Below are 18,052 nucleotides of genomic sequence, written 5' to 3'. Positions count from 1 at the left end.
CCCATCTCCTTGCACTAATACCTGCTGCAGACACTCTAGAGGCAGTGTCAAAAATATCATATGCAGCGTGTACCTCGTGTCTTCCAGCATCCAGACCTTTTTGAGCCAGAGCAGAAAGTTGACTCTGGAGTTGTTCTGGTAAAGAATCAGAAAAATCCTGGATCCTTTTAAAAAGGTCTCTGTTATACTGTGCCATGTATAACTGGTAAGAGGCAATGCGAGATATGAGCATTGAGCCATGGAAGACACGCCTGCCAAAAGCATCCAGGGATTTTTGTTCCTTCCCTGGAGGTATGAAGGAATGAGGTTTTGAACGTCGTGCCTTTTTCTGAGCTGATTCAACAACCACAGAGTGATGATCCAGCTGTGACTTTTGAAATCCAGGAGCTGACTGTACGAGGTAAGTTGCATCTGTCTTACGGTTGACAGGTGGAACTGAACCTGGGTGTTCCAGTTTCTATTTAGGAGGTCAATCAGGATTTCATGAATAGGTATAGACATTATCTCCTTAGGAGCATCAAAACACTGGAGTACTTCCAGCATCTTGTGCCTAGAGTCCTCTTCTGTCTGAAGTTGAAATGGAATGGTTTCAGACATTTGCTTGATGAAATTGATAAAAGAAAGATCTTCTGGTGGAGAACATCATCTCTCATATGGGGGAGAGGGCTCTGAAGGCAGATCATCGGTATCCTGGGAAGTATCATCAGTCCAAGGATCATAAGGCTGGTCACAAGCTCCCATAGGATCTCCAGAAGGGAGGAATGGTGTTAATCCAGAAGGACCAGGCCTAGGCATCGACGGCATCAGAAGTGGAACCAATGGTATCGATGGGGGCACCAACAGCATTGATGGAGGCACCAAAGGAATCGGTGACATTGATGGACAAGTCGGTGGTAAGATCCCAGATGGTGGAATGGGTATCGGTGTTTCCTCTTCATCCGATGATAATGGAATCGGACTAGAAGGTACCGGATCCACCGGTGCTCTCGGTTCCAGCAGTGGAAGGGCACCGATCAACGCATCCAGTCTACCCAGTAGCGGTGCAAGCGCTATGGGAATCGGATCGGTGACTGGCTTAGGAACCAGCACCGGCGACAATGGAGTTTGGAAGCCCTGAAGTGCTTTACCGATGGCCTCTTGGATCATCTGATCCAATTCCTTGTGAAGACCTGGGGTGAGTAACCCCAGCTCCGGAGTAGAAGGCAGCACTGGCTTAGCCGGAGGGTCCACCGGTGAAGGTGGAATCGTGGATCCCTGCACCACTGAAGGTGGGGAACACCTCGGTGACCTGGTCACAGAAGAGGATGGGGCCTTTTCTGGACAGGGCTTGTCAGTGGCTCTGTCAATGTCGATGTTGAGGGCTTACCTGCATCGGCGGACTGAGCCTTATGATGACGGTGTCGACGTTTTTCACGATGATCTCCTTGGTCCTTTTCTTGAGGAGGCAAGGAGATGATAGACACCCTTGGAATTGTCGACGCCGGTCTGGCAGCAATGGTATCCTGGTGTTGACGAGAGGTCGATGGAACCAGCTCAGACGAGGTCGAAGCTATTGATGGAGCCGGGGTTTTAGGCTGAAAGAGAAACTCCATTTTCTCTAAACGAGCCTTGCGGCCCTTCGGTGTCATTTGGGCACATTTGGCGCAAGTTTGGACATCATGGTCAGACCCCAAACATAAAACACAGACCTTATGCGGGTCAGTCAGGGATATTGTCCGAGAACAGTCGGGGCACCAACGAAAACCCGACACCATGACTTCGACAAAAATTTAGCCGTGGGGCGGTCGATGGTTGGTAGGCCCCGAAGGAATAACTCGATGGGAATCGACCGCAACTAGGGTAAAGCCTTACCTTTCGACCGCAGAGTATAGATATCGATAGGGGGACCCCTACGGGGTAAAAAGGTTTTGAAAATTTTGAGAGAAGTTCCTTGAGGAAAATTCCTGTCAGGAATCTGAAGAGAGCTCATTAAGCGGCGTGGCTACTGCTGCGCGGAAAAAAGAAAACTGAAGGGGGATCCCTGCTGGATGCAGGGTTGGTGCTATGCTGGGCATGCCCAGTAGGTGCCAGTCAAAGTTCTAGAAACTTTGACAAAAGTGTTCTGTGATTGGGCTCCATCCAGATGATGTCACCCATATGTGAAGACTACCATCCTGCTTGTCCTGTGAGAAAGTCTGTTTCATCTTGCTCTCCTCAGCAATTAAAAGGCAGAGTAACTAAAGTCTACTCGGCTTATTTATGTACCTGTCCTTCAGTGCTTTTTCCTGTCCTCTTCAGCCTTCCAACAGCACCTGATGGGAGCAGGTTGACCTGCCCTGATAGGGAAAGGGACTGGAGGAGTTAGGTTGGACAAAAGAAACCTGCTTGCAGCATCAGGTAAGAGGGCCTTGATGTATCAGTGCAGAGGGGGAGAAGTTGGGGGCTGAACCCGCAGGAGCCTCTTCTACCAGTGCAGGGAATTTGTGAGTGATGGTATGTGGGGGCCTCTTCTTTCAGGAGGGGTGATGATGGCTCATGTGGGACTTGCTTTAACCACCAGTGGCTAATGCAAAAACTTAATTGCACCTCCCCAAGATGCAGTTAAAACTCGTGTATTACCAGCAGTTAATGTAAATTGCATGTTTAACATGATTTCACTAACCTTTTGAATATTAACACACCATCTTGCATGAATTTGCATGTGGCACAGCTTATTAACATTTTTATTGCAATAGTCTGAGTTAATTCTGCATTAATACAGACTAACACACAAGTACATCGAGGCTAATGAAGCATTAAAAAACGTGTTAACACTGTGTAAAGAAAACATTACAGAATAACAGATCTAGAATATTACACAAATTACCCATCATCGAATCATTGAAACATTAAGCAAAAGGTTTAAAAAAAAAAAAAAAGTGTTAACGTGTGTTCAATGCCTGCTAATGCTACATTAACCTTAATGCTCTTTAATATAGTGGCCCCTTATTTACTTCTTAATGTGCTACTCCTAAGCCAAGCGAAGAACAATTTTCAAATTCATTTATGTGGATAAATAATTATTTATGCAGATAAATAATTATTTATGCACATAAGTTGGCCCTTGGCCCTCTGAAAAATTTTCTCCTTCAATACTGCTAAAAGAAGACCTGTTGTTCCGCAATGCATTTGTACTTTTGGCTACAATTGGGGGGAATAATTTAGGTGAAATTGGAAAATAACACACGTAAAGTATATTTTCAAAACTATGCATATTACTTTGTCAATTTACCTGTGCCAAGATATAAATGTCCACACACATACACTTTCTATTTGAAACTTGGTGCAAACTCCACAGATAAAAAGTACCTGCAGACAGTCTAAAAACTACCCTTAAAATAAAAATTGAAGCAACATTATTCATATGGATGAACTATGTGAGTCCAGTTTTAAGGAATGCAGCATGAAATTTCATTCTTTGAGACCAGTTGGTCCATAGATGAACATGGAGCCCTGTGCGTTTTTGGTGAAATAATCAGTAGTCAGATAAGTAAACTTTGTTCTCCTGATGCAGTTCCTACACAAAACTTCAGCTGGTGTTGGGTTCAGGTTCTGGAGGTACTCTTGCACATTGAGTAACATTTGTTATTTAAAAATTGTATTTGCTATAAGGGAAGGGGGAATCTAAGATGGCCGCCGCCTGAAACGGATGGTGAAGTCGCTCTCTCCCTGCTTCTTTGAAAGAAATTTCTTTAACAATGCCGCATTCCAAACGAAAGGCCAAACTCAGAGAAATTACTGCCTCATCATCGCCGGTTGTTGAGAATGGCCAGACAAGGCTTGAGACATTCTTCGCCACCGCGGTAGCAAGAGAATCGCCGGTGGAGGAGGCCGCTGCAGGCACTGATTTAGGGCGGATTTCGGCCCTGCTGGCCAGCGAGATCACGCTTAGACCCGGTGCTCCGATGTCCCCCCCATCTCTGGTGCCACCTGACGCTGCAGTTGCTGGGGTAAGTCCTCAAGTTCTATACCTTTCTTCTACGGTTGTTGATTTAAATAATATAAAAATGAGTGACTTACCCAGGAGCAGTGAGGAAGCAGAAATAAAAATTCTCAAGGAGGTGGTGAAAGGGAGCACAGCAGGAGGGGAAAAGCGGGCTCAGAAATTATTTCTGGAAAAGCTTGTACCAATGGAGAAGCCAAAAGATATAACGATGGAATCCCTAAGGCAAGCCATGAAAGGCCTAGAAAATGCTATACTGAACTTGACTATGATAACACTTGAATCAAACAATAAGTTCTTAAGCATAGAAAAAGAAATCAATATGCAAACTACTAAAATGCAACAGATGGAAACTCAAATGGAGAAAATGGAGACTACTCAAGCTGAGATATTAAGGGTTGAAAATTTTAACCTGAAAAAAATAGAAAATATTGAAAATCAAACAAAGTACCTGAATTTGCGTATATTGAATCTCTCTTTTATTAGTGAAATTTCAGCGTATGAAATGCTTAACGTCTATTTGATAAAAATATTAAAAATACCATCAGAAGGACTTCCAGTAATATCCAGAGTTTATTACCTACCAGAAAAAGGAAGGAAGCTTAAAGAAAATTTGGGTCAAGAGGAAGATAATCAAGAAAATCAAGATAATCATTTAAATTTGACTCAAATATTGGAATTATCTCTGGAATCTGTAGTCAAGAATATAATGACGTTATTTCTGTCATGCACTTTTGTTACTGACAGAGAAATGATTATGAAGAGGTTTATGCGGAATCGTTCAGAGTTATACTACGGAAAAAAGATCTGGATATATCCAGACATTTCCCACATAACCCAAGAAAGGAGAAAAACGTTCCTGTCTTTAAGACCAGAAGTAGTTGCTAGGGGGGCCAGTTTTAGCCTGAGGTACCCAAGTAAATGTATTATTAGTCATCAGGAAGCAAAGTATATTTTTATAGAACCAAATCAATTGCAGAAATTTCTAGAACCTGCTAACCCATAGACTTCTGTAGTGTATCGTAGCAAATAATGATTCTTGCTATATTCATGTGACGTACCATAAGTACTTAATATGTTGTTTTCCTGTGATAGTCCGCCTATAGAAGATTCCCCCAAGGATTTCTTGGAACAGTAGATATGTTTAATATATGTTGTATGAAAGACATTTCTTTGAAATTATTCTTTGGTTCTACGCACTGTAAAATGTTTACTTTGGTGTAAATATTGAAAAATTGAATGAATGGAAAAAAAATTGTATTTGCTATGAAAATTAAAAAAAAAATAACTTTTTGCGTAAATTGAGTGGTCCAGTAGTAGATAAAAACAAATATGCACAACATTAAAAATAACAGATGTGTTTTCTTAAAATGCTACATGTCTTACAAATTCTGCTAGGATATGTAAACTTATGAGCACAACTATATATCCTTATCTACAGCAGTATAGATGGGCATAACTGGGTGGATTGGATGGGCCAACTAGTCATTATTTGCTGTCATCTTTTATGTACATCCTTTCATTTTTCCATTTTTAGAGTTTGTGCATGCCAGAGATTCAGTTCTTCACCTTCTTCTTGTATATGCCATCTAATTTCCTCCTGTATCCTTTTCACTCTGCAGGCATTTTAACAATGAACTGAAACAGCCTAGCAAAGAGCTGCAGTTGCTTCCTCTTAGGTGTAGTTAACACATCTTAGCAAATGGTTTTTTTGTTCTTTTCACAAATCCCACATTTTGGAGCATGACAGCTTCTTAGAAATCCTTAAAATGTCTTGCAGCAGCTCTAATTGCTGCTGTTCCCACACTGTCTTAAACTAGTACTGTATTTGTTCTTGGAATACCTCACTAATTATTGCACTTCCTAGAACTGCTTGTGAGAGGGGGGATAGCAGCTATTATTGTTTTACCTCTCAGGGATTCAACTTTGAAAAACAGCCCTCCTCTCTACCTTGTAAGAAGTCTTTTCCTTTTAAGTGAATTTTCTTCTATACTATATCTATAATATTATGTACCTACAATATATAATATTGAGCAGCATTCTAAAACTTAAGTCAGTGATACTATACTATCGTTTGCATGTTGCAGTGTATAGCAGCAAATGATGAGATTGACACAATGTGGGGCAGTGTAAAGGCTGCGTTTAACCCCCCCCCCCCCCTCCACCACCTCCCACTTAACAAATACTGCACAATTTACATAACTTCTTCCGAAAAGCAGATTTTATTGATTGGACAAAGATGGCCGCAGCCCATAGACATTGAATAATCAGCAATTAGCAAACATATCAATAACGTCATCATAACTGTACAAAACTCCATAACAACTCGTAACTAAATTAGTGATCAGCGAGCCCCCCCCCCCCCCCCCCCCGCTTCTATGTGGTAAGTATAAAAGTCAGCTGAGGCAGGCGCACACCCCTTGGCCGTATAAGACGTGGAGCTGTCCTTTGACACCTGGCCGTTAAAGCCATAGCGTCCGGCGACCCGACCGTGGAAGTCGGGAACGTTTGTTCTAATCGCCCCAGCATTTCCTTCTTCTTCCCTCTTGGCCGTTGAAGCGTCGAGGGACTGCGCCGGATCTGTTAGACCGCTTGCCCAGTCCGAACCGCCTGTTTGATCCTCCTAAATGCGGGGGGGGGGGGGGGGGGGGTTGTCGCTTCTGCTAGTCACCATGCCATGCCATGCAACGCCAAGGGCTGCGACAGGACCAGAGGATCTGGCCCTCTAATCTGGATCTAGCTACCCTTATAGATGGGAGGGTGGGAGGGGATGAAGCTGCTCTGTGCCTGGCCGAAAAGGGAGGGATAACACACACAAGGTTAGCTTAGCTTACACATTTAGCCCATTTGCCATAATGACTTCATACAGTTCTGTCCTCCGAACTGGTACTTGGGTGTGCCACTTTGCCATTTGTAAGTGGCACAAGAGGGAAATGAGAAGTATGCCTCAACAGAAAACCAACATGGAGAAGGAAATCCCCAGAACCCTCTGCATGTCTTTGGCCTACCTGGGCTGAATGGACTCTGAGTGACTTACAGAATGTCCCTGGATATCTGTGGAGGCAAGCTGGCACCAGACAGGTGATGTCTATTCATAAAGTCACAAAGAAGAAACCACAAGGGAGCTTCAGGCACCATTCTCAGGAGTTTGTAATCCACACAGTTACAGACGTGTTGATTGTCTTGACCAGTAAGAGTTTACCAGAACAAAGAAAGTCATGGGAAATGGGCTACACATCCTGGGAAGCCAATCAGGGATAGTTAGGGATGATTTAATCATGCATTTGACATCACAACTTATGTAAATGATTCTTTGGGCAGTCATGCAAGTCTCTAGAACCTTCTATCCTTTTCCTGTATTTGAATGTTACCTATAAAAGAAGGATTTTTACTTTTTTTCTATGTCTATGAGGGAAAGAGCGCCCCATGGTAGACTGTTAAGTGAGAGGAATGGAAAGGCTCGAACGGAGAACTTATGAGTCTTGTAAGCACGAATTACATGTCCCATTCCGTGACTAGTGAAAACAGAGGCGGCTTGATCAGTGGATAATCCATGGTAAGCTGACTCAGAAGGGGTTGACCGTTAAACGGGTATCCCCACTCCCAAGTGGTACACCAATTGGAACCGAGGTGTACCCATGTGAAGGATGTCTGGGGAGCAGAATCCGAGGGAGTAAGAAAAAAGAGTGGTGTAGAAAAAAGAAAAAGGGTAAAACCCTTTTGTAAGCTTCATGTGGTAAATCATGCCATTTGAATGGTAGGATTTGGGTGTGGAAGGGTTTTTGTGACGCTACCAGTACCTGAGAACATCAGTGAGTCTATGATATGAGACTGACTTCCGAGAAGGCGAACTGGTTACTGGTGTGATAGACCGAGAAGTATGGGAAGCATACTGGTCTCGGCGAAGACGTGGGTCTGAGGAACAGTGAACCCCATCCCGTTTCAGTATTAGAAGAGTGCTGGCTATGAGAGGCAGCGGAAGAGACACATATAATAGGGCCTTGATGGAACAAAGGCGCCTATGGGAACGCATTGGAAACATGTGTAGGGAGGAGAATCCGTGCACTGTATGGTTCGATGCGGACACAGAGGGCAAGTTAGGTTGACCTTGGTAATAGAAGATTTCTCTCGCTACACATGTAGTCCGAGACCATTCAAGAGGATGGAAACCTATATGAAGAAGGTCTGTTAGTGCGTTCAGTAAGTCTTCTTCAGCCAAGATGCGGTCGTTCCCAATCCCAATTATCTACAACCATCGCAGACATCTCTCCAAACCTACTATCTCAACCAACCCCCACCTTAAGAGGTGGATCCCCATCACAATCTCCCCCCTCAATCAACTACTGGGCCTCTCTCTTTTTTCTCTAACCTTGTTCAATGCCCAATCTCTCACCAAAAAAACACACATCGTCAACAACTACCTTTTGGATGCCAAACCCGACCTATGTGCTATTACTGAAACATGGATGAAATCTACTGACACAGTTCTTATCAACCAACTTCCCACACAGTTGTATGACATTTTCTCAATCCCCAGAGCCAAAAAAAGAGGTGGCGGACTAATGTTAATGTCTAAAAAAGATCTCAGGCTCACTCTCCAATTCTCAGACTCAGTAGCTTCTCTGGAATTAGCGGTCTTCAAATCTCCCCAGTTGCAAGTATGCCTCATTTATGCCCCCCCCGGCCTACTAGAAGCTGACCCCTCTCTTCTTATCGAACTTACTGCTAAACACATTAACTACGACACTCCAGCTATAATATTGGGAGACTTCAACATACATGCAGATGCGGCTCCTCTATCCCCCAACTGCGAATCCTTACTCTCATCTCTCAAATATCTGGGATTCAAACAGATAATAGACAGTCCCACTCACAAAGCCGGACACACACTGGATCTTATATTCTTTAACGAAGGATTGTCCTTAGCTTCCAAACCGATCTGTACACCTGTCCCCTGGTCAGACCACCGGGTGATTACCACAACCCTTGATATCTCTGGCACTTCGCCTAAACCACACACCAAATCTACAATCCAATTCAGGAAAACATGCTCTCTAGACATCCTCAGTTCTCACCTCTCCAAAGAATTAGAGCATCTTGATCTCTCAGACGCAGAGCTGGCCACCTCCTCATGGTTCAATATAACCAGAAAAGTAGCGGACCTCACCTGCCCTATAATCACCAAAGTTATACACCCCAACATGGATAACAGAAAACCGTGGTTCACACCCGAACAAGAACTAAGAAGGAAAGAACATAGATGGCGCAAAAACCCTTCCACAGATGCCCAGGCCGCCTACAAAAACACCATGCACATGTACAGGAACACGATCCTCCAGACAAAAAGAGACTTTTTCTCCCAAAAAATTCATCACTTCATCTTCGATTCTAAAGCCCTATTCTCGTACGTCTCATCTCTCACCAAATCAGCCCCATCAACTATTCCTGACGATCGAGCCTCATCAAAAGCTACAGAATTAGCGATCTACTTTGATAAAAAAATCACCAACCTGGTAGCTCCACTAAGTCCAAGAATATCCAACCACAGCCCCCTTATAACCCCCACTAATCAGCAAAATTCCCATCTTGATACATTTGAACCCTCCTTTTCATTGGAGATCGAAACCATGCTCAAGAAGGTCAAGCCTTCATCTCATCCTGCGGACCCAATACCTTCAAAATCTCCTCATCGCCATCCCCAAAATCATTGCGAAGTATATCTCAGATATCATCAATTGCTCCCTTGCTCAAGGGCTAGTCCCGGACTCACTTAAGATCGAGATCCTCAAACCGTTGCTAAAAAAAACAAACTTGTCACCAGCGGATCCTGCTAACTTCCGTTCGATAGCCAATCTACCATTTATTGCAAAACTTCTAGAAAAAATAGTCAACAAACAACTATCAGAATACCTTGAATTACACAAGATTCTAGCCCCAACTCATTTCGGATTCCGAAAATCACTAAACACTGAATCACTTCTAATCTCACTCTCTGACTCTATCATCCACAACCTTGAAAAAAAACAACCCTACCTTTTCGCCCTCCTTGATCTATCAGCAGCATTCGACACAGTGAACCACGCCATACTTTTAGATCATCTCACGGACATTGGTATCACTGGTACAGCACACAGATGGTTCAAGTCCTTCCTTAATAATAGATGCTATAAGGTTAAAATTAATAATAATCTCATCCGGTCAGCTCCTCCATGGGAGTCCCACAAGGCTCCTCTCTCTCACCCACGCTCTTCAACATTTACCTCCTTCCGCTATGCCAACTCCTTTCAAATCTCAAACTAACCTACTATATCTATGCCGACGACGTGCAGGTACTAATCCCCATCAAAGACTCTATATCCAAAATCCTCAGCTTCTGGAACCAATGCCTTCAATCAATCAATCAATCAATCACCTTCTTACCAGCCTCAATCTAGTTCTAAACACTAACAAGACGGAGATCCTTCTCATCTCTCATGACGCCGCCCATGGTCTCAACAATCCCCCAATCTCGTCTCAAAAACAAATACCTCTCCACATATCAGAAACCTCGGCGTCACGCTTGATAATCAGTTCAACCTAAAAAAATGTATCAACACTACTACAAAAGACTGTTTCTTCAAACTACAAGTCCTGAAAAGACTGAAACCCCTTCTCCATTTCCACGACTACCGGACGGTTCTACAATCAATCATCTTTTCAAAACTCGACCACTGCAATTCGCTACTGCTAGGTCTCCCAGCCAACTCCATCAGACCCCTGCAGATGGTCCAGAACTCAGCCGCAAGGATCCTCTCTAACGCTAACAGAAGAGAGCACATCACCCCCATCCTGCGCGACTTACATTGGCTCCCCATCAAATTTAGAATTCTCTACAAAGTCCTCATGATAATTTTCAAAGCTACACGCAATTTTTCTCCACTGGAGCTGACCTCTCCTCTTCGACTTCAAGAATCCTCCAGACCGATCAGATCTGCTTACAAAGGTACCCTCCATGCCCCTCCAGTCAAGACAGCCCTAAGGAAGCGCGCCTTATCCACCGTTGGGCCATCACAATGGAACGCCCTTCCCCCCGATCTACGGCAAGAACATTGCCTGCTCTCCTTCAAAAAAAACAACTGAAAACCTGGCTATTCAAACAGGCTTTTCCATAACATCATGATCCTTCCACCAACTCAGGAATGCCCTATCTCGTCACGCACTAGAACCCGCCACCCACCCGACAGATCCGCTCCCAGAAAACATGGATTTTATCCTCTCCCAGAAAACCCTGATCTTCCCCTAGGCGGGGTGGATAGTCATTCCTAACCGCCCTGGTCTTCCCCTAGGTGGGGCGGTTAGTCATTCCTTCCTCCTACCCATCTCAAACCACTTATATCTGGACTTAGATTTACCACATTAATTGATCCCAGACCTTATAACTGTCCTTTCTACTTTATTTATTTTATTTATTTCATCAATCTGCACTCATGTTGGTGGCAGGTTTCTCCTCCTTTGTCCTAATAAGACAAACGTCCTCAAATGCTTGTATCCTTTATTCAATTGTTAATTTCCCCCATTTGCCGTTGCAATTAGCCGTTCAACGATCCGTTCAGTTCGCCCGGTTGTTCCCAGTTCTATGTAACCCCTGTTTTTGTTCTATGTAATGCCCTTGCAACATTGTTCTATGTAATGTCTTGGGCTCTTCTGTTGTTATATGTACACCGATTTGATATGTTTGCTTTCAACATGAAGGTCGGTATAAAAAAGTTCAAAATAAATAAATAAATAAGTGGCCCGAGGATGCATGGAGCGAGCAAGAGCCAAGGGTAGAGCTGCAGAGCTTTCTAGCAGAGCAGGTAAGAGGTTATGCGTGCTTGTGTGTTGGAAAAGCACATTGTCCCTATGCTGTCTGCCTGTATGCACAAAGATTTGTTGCAGAAGCAGTATTGGAAGACATAAGGACATAACTCATGGCTACAAGCTCCAGGAAGTTCATGAGAAACTGTGCCTGGAGCGGAATAGACGCATATTGGGTTGAGAAGATGTTAGGTCAAACTTTACAACCCTGAGTAAATGCGAGCATTAGCAGGAGCAGACTAAGTTTTGGTTTTAGATCTGCAATATGGATGAGGGATGAAAGCGGTTGAACAGCTTAGACCCACTGATAATAAAATTTCACTGAACCTAACCCATAGGAATTTTGGATCTATGAGGAAAGTGCATAGTGAAAAACCCCCATGGCCCGACAATGAAAGAATTGAGGGGCTGAAGTTATGGAATATGGGCGCAGGGACATATAGGAATTTGTTAGAATGTCTGTGCGGTTGCTGGACAGGAAGGTCGCTGTGACTGTGGTGTCCAGAAGCGTTCTATAAGGGATTTATGTCAGTGACAGCAATCCCATAGAACGTAGTGAGTCATGAAGAGTTAGCGCTCCTTGCTTGGATTGACTGTGGTTATGCAGTTGCCCATGCAAGGAAAAGTGTGAATGATGTTGTACTCCGAAGAGAAACAGCAGTCACCGATAGTGATTTAATGAAATACCCCAGTTGCCAGAGCTGGTGCAACCGGCAGAGCTTGGGATTGTAATATTGTTGACTCACCATGAAGCACATAGAAAGATTAGAGGCAATCTACTTACTGCGATATGGAAGCATGGTGACAAGAGATACCATTTTACCTGTGCCTTCTGAAGAAAGTTGTTTTTTCTGAGGTCCAGGATGGGCAGAGAGTAACTACTTTCTGTTGAAAGAAAGAATAGTGAAATTAAAACTCCCCAACACCCCCCCCCCTCCCTCCTGCGCTTTGTAGCATCCGGGGGAGTATACCGTGAATCTTGGTACAGAGTGGGGTGGCCGCTCTGACATCCGGCAAGTTGAGAGACCAGGAGGTGTCCAACTGGTGGGGCTGATGTAACCTGGATATCATGTAACCTCCCAAGGGAGCGTGAGCGGTAAAGGCTTACCCGCATTTCTGTGCTGTACAAGAAAACGTCGAGATCTGTCGCCAGTTTCGAGGTGGACTTGCACTTGAGGCAGTATTTGCTGGATCTCGTGTTTAGCAGATCAGTGAATCTTTCTGGAACTTTGGTTCTGAATTAGGAACCAGAAGCCAGAGTATTAATCAGTACAGGGTCCCGTTGCTGACAACGGGAGGATGTCCTGATGCAATCCCAAATGAATGGTAGAGAGGTTCTCTTGGTATGGTGTCTGACATAGCTGACAAGAGCAATATGTGACACTAATATGGTTCTTGGAAGACAGGTGACCTAGAACCTTTCGAACCATGTGGCCCGAATTAGAGAACAGATCTCAATGGGAATGCCGCTAAAGCGGGATTAGACTACTTACCATCCGACGTGGATCGCCGAAGGACGAGCTGGTGAAGATTGATGGCCCCTTGGATTTCAGGAGTCATCGAGGGGTAGCCTGTCGGACGTAACGTCCATCTCAACTCTGAAACCTGGTATGGTAGCGCAGGTATAGAGGAGACAGGCTGGATGTGGCTGGCGCTACCACAGTAATTTGTGGAGGGCCATAATCCCGCACCGATGTCGGTGGGGCACACCTCGGGAACAGGGGAGCCAATTAATGACTCGTGAAACCGGCCCTCATTGCAGCGGCTCGGTTTCATGATGCCAGTCCAGAATTCTTCAGAACTCATTCCGGTGTTTCTGGAGCACCAAGGACTGTCAGCACTGTGCGGAACAGTGGCGATGGCAGTGGTGATGTTGCTCGGCCTGGGCATTCTCCAGCACCGAGAAGGATAGCACTGATGTGCTGGATGGCATTGGTGGCGGATGGTCACTGTGCCGGTGACAATGAGTGCCACGGTGCTCGGCCTGGTCTTTCCCCAGCGCCGAGGTGGATGCCCTCTCTGTCTTGGATGGTGAATGTTGATGGACTGTCAGCATGCCTGCACTGCTCCTGGCACTATGTAGTGTTGTAGGCTAATACAGGGCTTTAATAAGAACCCAAAGCATGGAGCACTATGTTTAGGTGAGGGCATTTCGTGGAGGTGCTGTCGGTATTGACGGTGTCGATGGTGGCTGAAGTGGCCTCGAGGGCATCGTCAAAATATATATATGAAAAACGTCGATGACCCGGGCAGAGCAAGGATAACAGTGACAAAAGCACTGATGGCATCTGCATAGGTATCTATGGAAACGATGTGGCATCGAGAATCGAAAAACATCATTGGCATCGAAAAACATCATTGGCATCGAAAAAAATGATGTCGGCATCGACGGAGTCAATGACCGCATCAATATGAACGTCGAAGACATCGATGAAAATGACGTGGGCGTCTACAGCATCGATGTATGGAGGCGGGCACTGACGGCATCAGTGGCATGGACACGGGCATCGATGGCATGGCCATGGGCGTCGACGGCATCGATGGGATTGACTTGGGCACCAATGGTGTCGATGGCATCGATGGTATCAGCATGGGCATCGATGACACCGACATGGGCACCAATGGAATCGGCAAAGGCATCGATGCCATCAATGGAACCAACCTGGGCATTGATGGAATCGATGATGGCACCGATGGAACCGACCTGGGCATCGATGGCACCGATGGAATTGACGATGGCATCGATGGAAGTGTCCTGGGCATCGATGACATCAATAAAATAAACGATGGCATCAATGGAAATGATCCTGGCATCGATGGAAGCATCCTGGGTGATGATGGCATCGACCCGGGTAATGATGGCACCGACGACACAAGAGTGTGCATCGATGGCATCCATCCGAGCAATGATGGCATTGATGAAACCCAGGGAAAAATCAGTGCCATGGATGAAAACATGGATGGCACTGATAGAATCGAGGGTAAACATGGGAGACCAAAGTACCTCTATTTTCCAAAATAATTTTCCCAAGTGATTAACTCAAAACTAATTTTTGTTATTTAAATGACCTCATATTAGGCTCTTAGTGGTGCAATGTTTGCACAGTCATTTAGCCTTTTGTGCTGTATTTATGCAGGATAGCATGTAGCATCACACTTCATATAATCATTGGTCATTCAAATGTTTTTCTTTGCCATTCGTGTCAATACACCATTGTAAATGAATAAAAATAATTATTGAAGTTTTTGCATATCTTTTGACATACTTCAAGTATCATTCTTCAATATATCATTTTTCCATATTGCATTGTGAAATTTCAGCTACTTAGCTTTTATCGTGAAGAAACAGTTTGACTCAGTGCCTTGAGGTATTTCTGACAAGCTGCCTGACACGGTCTGTGTTTCGGTTAAACACCTTCCTCATGGGGACAGGGATGAACAACGCTGAACTGATACCATTATGGCCCCATGAGGAAGGTGTTTAACCGAAACACAGACCGTGTCGGGCAGCTTGTCAGAAATACAGAAAACTGAAAAATTAGTTTTGAGTTAATCACTTGGGAAAATTATTTTGGAAAATAGAGGTACTTTGGTCTCCCATGTTTACCCACTACAGTTACGACTAATACCTCGCTTGAAAACAGTGAGAAGTTTGGACACTGATAGAATTGATGCAGGGAACGATGGTATCAATGTACCATGGGGGAGGGGTACCGATGGCATCGAAGAATGCAGGACGGTCTGGAAGGGGGCACCGACAGTAGTGATGGGGCACCGACTGCGTGAGGGTACCGAGGAAATCAAAGGACCTGGATTCGACAAAGGCCCTGGTGGCAACGGAAACCGTGGAAGTCCCTGTCCCACTAGCACTAATAACCAGGCAGAATGTCACAGAGGGACACTCACAGGCTATGTGTGGCTAACTATGAAACATAGGGAGAGGGAAGGCCGCAGTCAGTTGGCAGGCCAGTGAGGTGACAGGAACCGACCGAAAAAACAGGGCATAATACTCACCAAGCATCGAATAAATGTACGCGAACGGAGTCCCATGCAGGGAAGAAGTATTTGTGAAGTAAAAGTTTAAGTGTTTCCATGTGGAAAAAGTATTAGAATTTCTCACAGAGCTCCTAACTGCTATGCTTACTGCAGAGCGGAAAAAAGAAGACTGAGGGAGACACCTGTGGTCACAGGGTTAATTGCAGGCTGAGCATGCTCAGTGCACTCAGTGTGCCACAGTCAGTCAAAGCTTTATAGAAACTTTGACAGAAAAGTTTTCCGTACAGGGCTCCATCCTGTGATGTCACCCATATGTGAGGACTAGCATCCTGCTTGTCCTGGGAGAAATACTGTACCTCACTAACACACGCAGAAGATAGACAGACCCTTTCCTAACACAGAATAAGGTACTACAAATTAGAAAAAGAAATATGCATTAAAAAATAAAATAGAAAGCCAGAAAGAACAAAATACAAATATATATTGCACATTTCCAAAGCTATGGTAATCAATAAAAAATTCAAAAAATTTTTTTTTTACCTTTGCTGTCTGATCTTTAGTTTTCTAATTGGTTGGTCCCAGGCTTTTTTTTTTTTCATGGTCCCTTTCTTGGTCTTTTCCAAGTTCCTTTTACAGGGTCTCTTTTTTTCCATTTCTTCTTTCTCCACCTGTCTTCTTCCCTTCCTCCCTCAAACACAAACTCAGGCTCTCATTCTCACATACACACACACACTCTCACTCTCACATGCTATCTCGAACACATACAGTTATCAGTTTCACATGCTCTCATACATACATACATACAGACTCTTTCACATGCTGTGTCTCTCACACACACACAGGCTCTCACTCTCACATGCTCTCACAGACACACACTCTCACTCACACATACTGAGGCTCTCATATGCTGTCTCTCACAACACACAGCCTCTCATTCCCACATAGTCTCTCTACTCACTCTCACACATGCACACACAATCTCAACTCACTCTCATCACACACACTCTACAGGGCCTCAGCCTCCTTCACCTCTGAGCCTCTTCATGGGTTGTCACAGGACAGGCCACTGCATAATGGGATCCACAGCAGCCCTGCTACTGGGCCTCTTCTCAGGCCACTGCAAGGTGGGATCCGCAGTTCTGCTAGACACTGCTCCTCCTCCTTTCTGCCTGTATGGCTCCAGCAATGTTTTTTTTTCCAGGGTTGTATGGACAGGAAGGAGGAGCCCCTGGAAGTTTGGGGGTCTCTTTTTTTCTTTGGGCTGTAGTGGGATTAGCTCCATCATGGCCCCACTGATCTTCCTGAGCAGGGGAATAAAAGTTATGCGCGGCTGCGCACACATGCAGCTTAGAGGGAACAGTGCTCACAAGCCCTCTCTTACATGTTCACTTTCTTTCTCTCACTCAGACTGTCACTTATACACTCAGAAAAACTCTGACCCTCACATAAATGCAGGCTCTCTCTCCCCCTTACCCACACATGCTCTCAAACCCCCCAATTTTTCCCCCTCACACACAGGCTCTCTCACACTCACTCTCACACATACACTCAGGATCTCTTGCACTCCCTACCACACACACAGAGGCACTCTCACTGACTCTCTCTCTCCCACATGCACAGATAGGCTCTCTCACACTCATGGAATCTCTCTTCCTCCCACACACACACATACAGGCTGTCTCACTGTCACTGCCTCTTCCTTCTACAGGCACATACAGGCTCTTTCACACAGATACACACACACACTCTCTCTCTCTTCCTCACACACACACAGGCTCTCACACATTCTCCTGGCCTTTGCTTCAGCATACCTATGTCCCCCTGGGCCTTTTGTTTTGTCGCTGATGGGAGAGGAGGTGTTGGTGGACAAAAGGTGCTGGTAGCCGAGATTGTAGCAGGGAGAGGCTGTATGCATGCATGCACAGGCAAATTCCTGGAAGCTGTATAGCACCACCGTTGGCTGTGGAGTTAAACCACAGTGCCTTCATGCTGGCTTAGAAGATGCGGATGCTGAAAGTTGCTGCACTAGAATGGAGGGCTAAAATCTGGACAATTTCTGGACATTTTTTGCCCTCCATCTGGCTTCTGGACAGTACCTTAAAAGTCTGTACTCTCCAGAGAAAATCCAAACAGTTGGCAACCCTAACTGTGGACTGTAAGAGAAAGCCTTGCAAATAAACATGCCAATCAGCCCACACAGTATGTCAGAGGGTTTTATCCAATTGGAAATGGAATTTGAATGGTTAGTGCAAGCTTGTC

The sequence above is a fragment of the Rhinatrema bivittatum genome, chromosome 4 (assembly GCF_901001135.1).
Source record: "Rhinatrema bivittatum chromosome 4, aRhiBiv1.1, whole genome shotgun sequence".
Classification (NCBI taxonomy): Eukaryota; Metazoa; Chordata; class Amphibia; order Gymnophiona; family Rhinatrematidae; genus Rhinatrema; species Rhinatrema bivittatum.
This window is presented reverse-complemented; position numbering follows the sequence as displayed.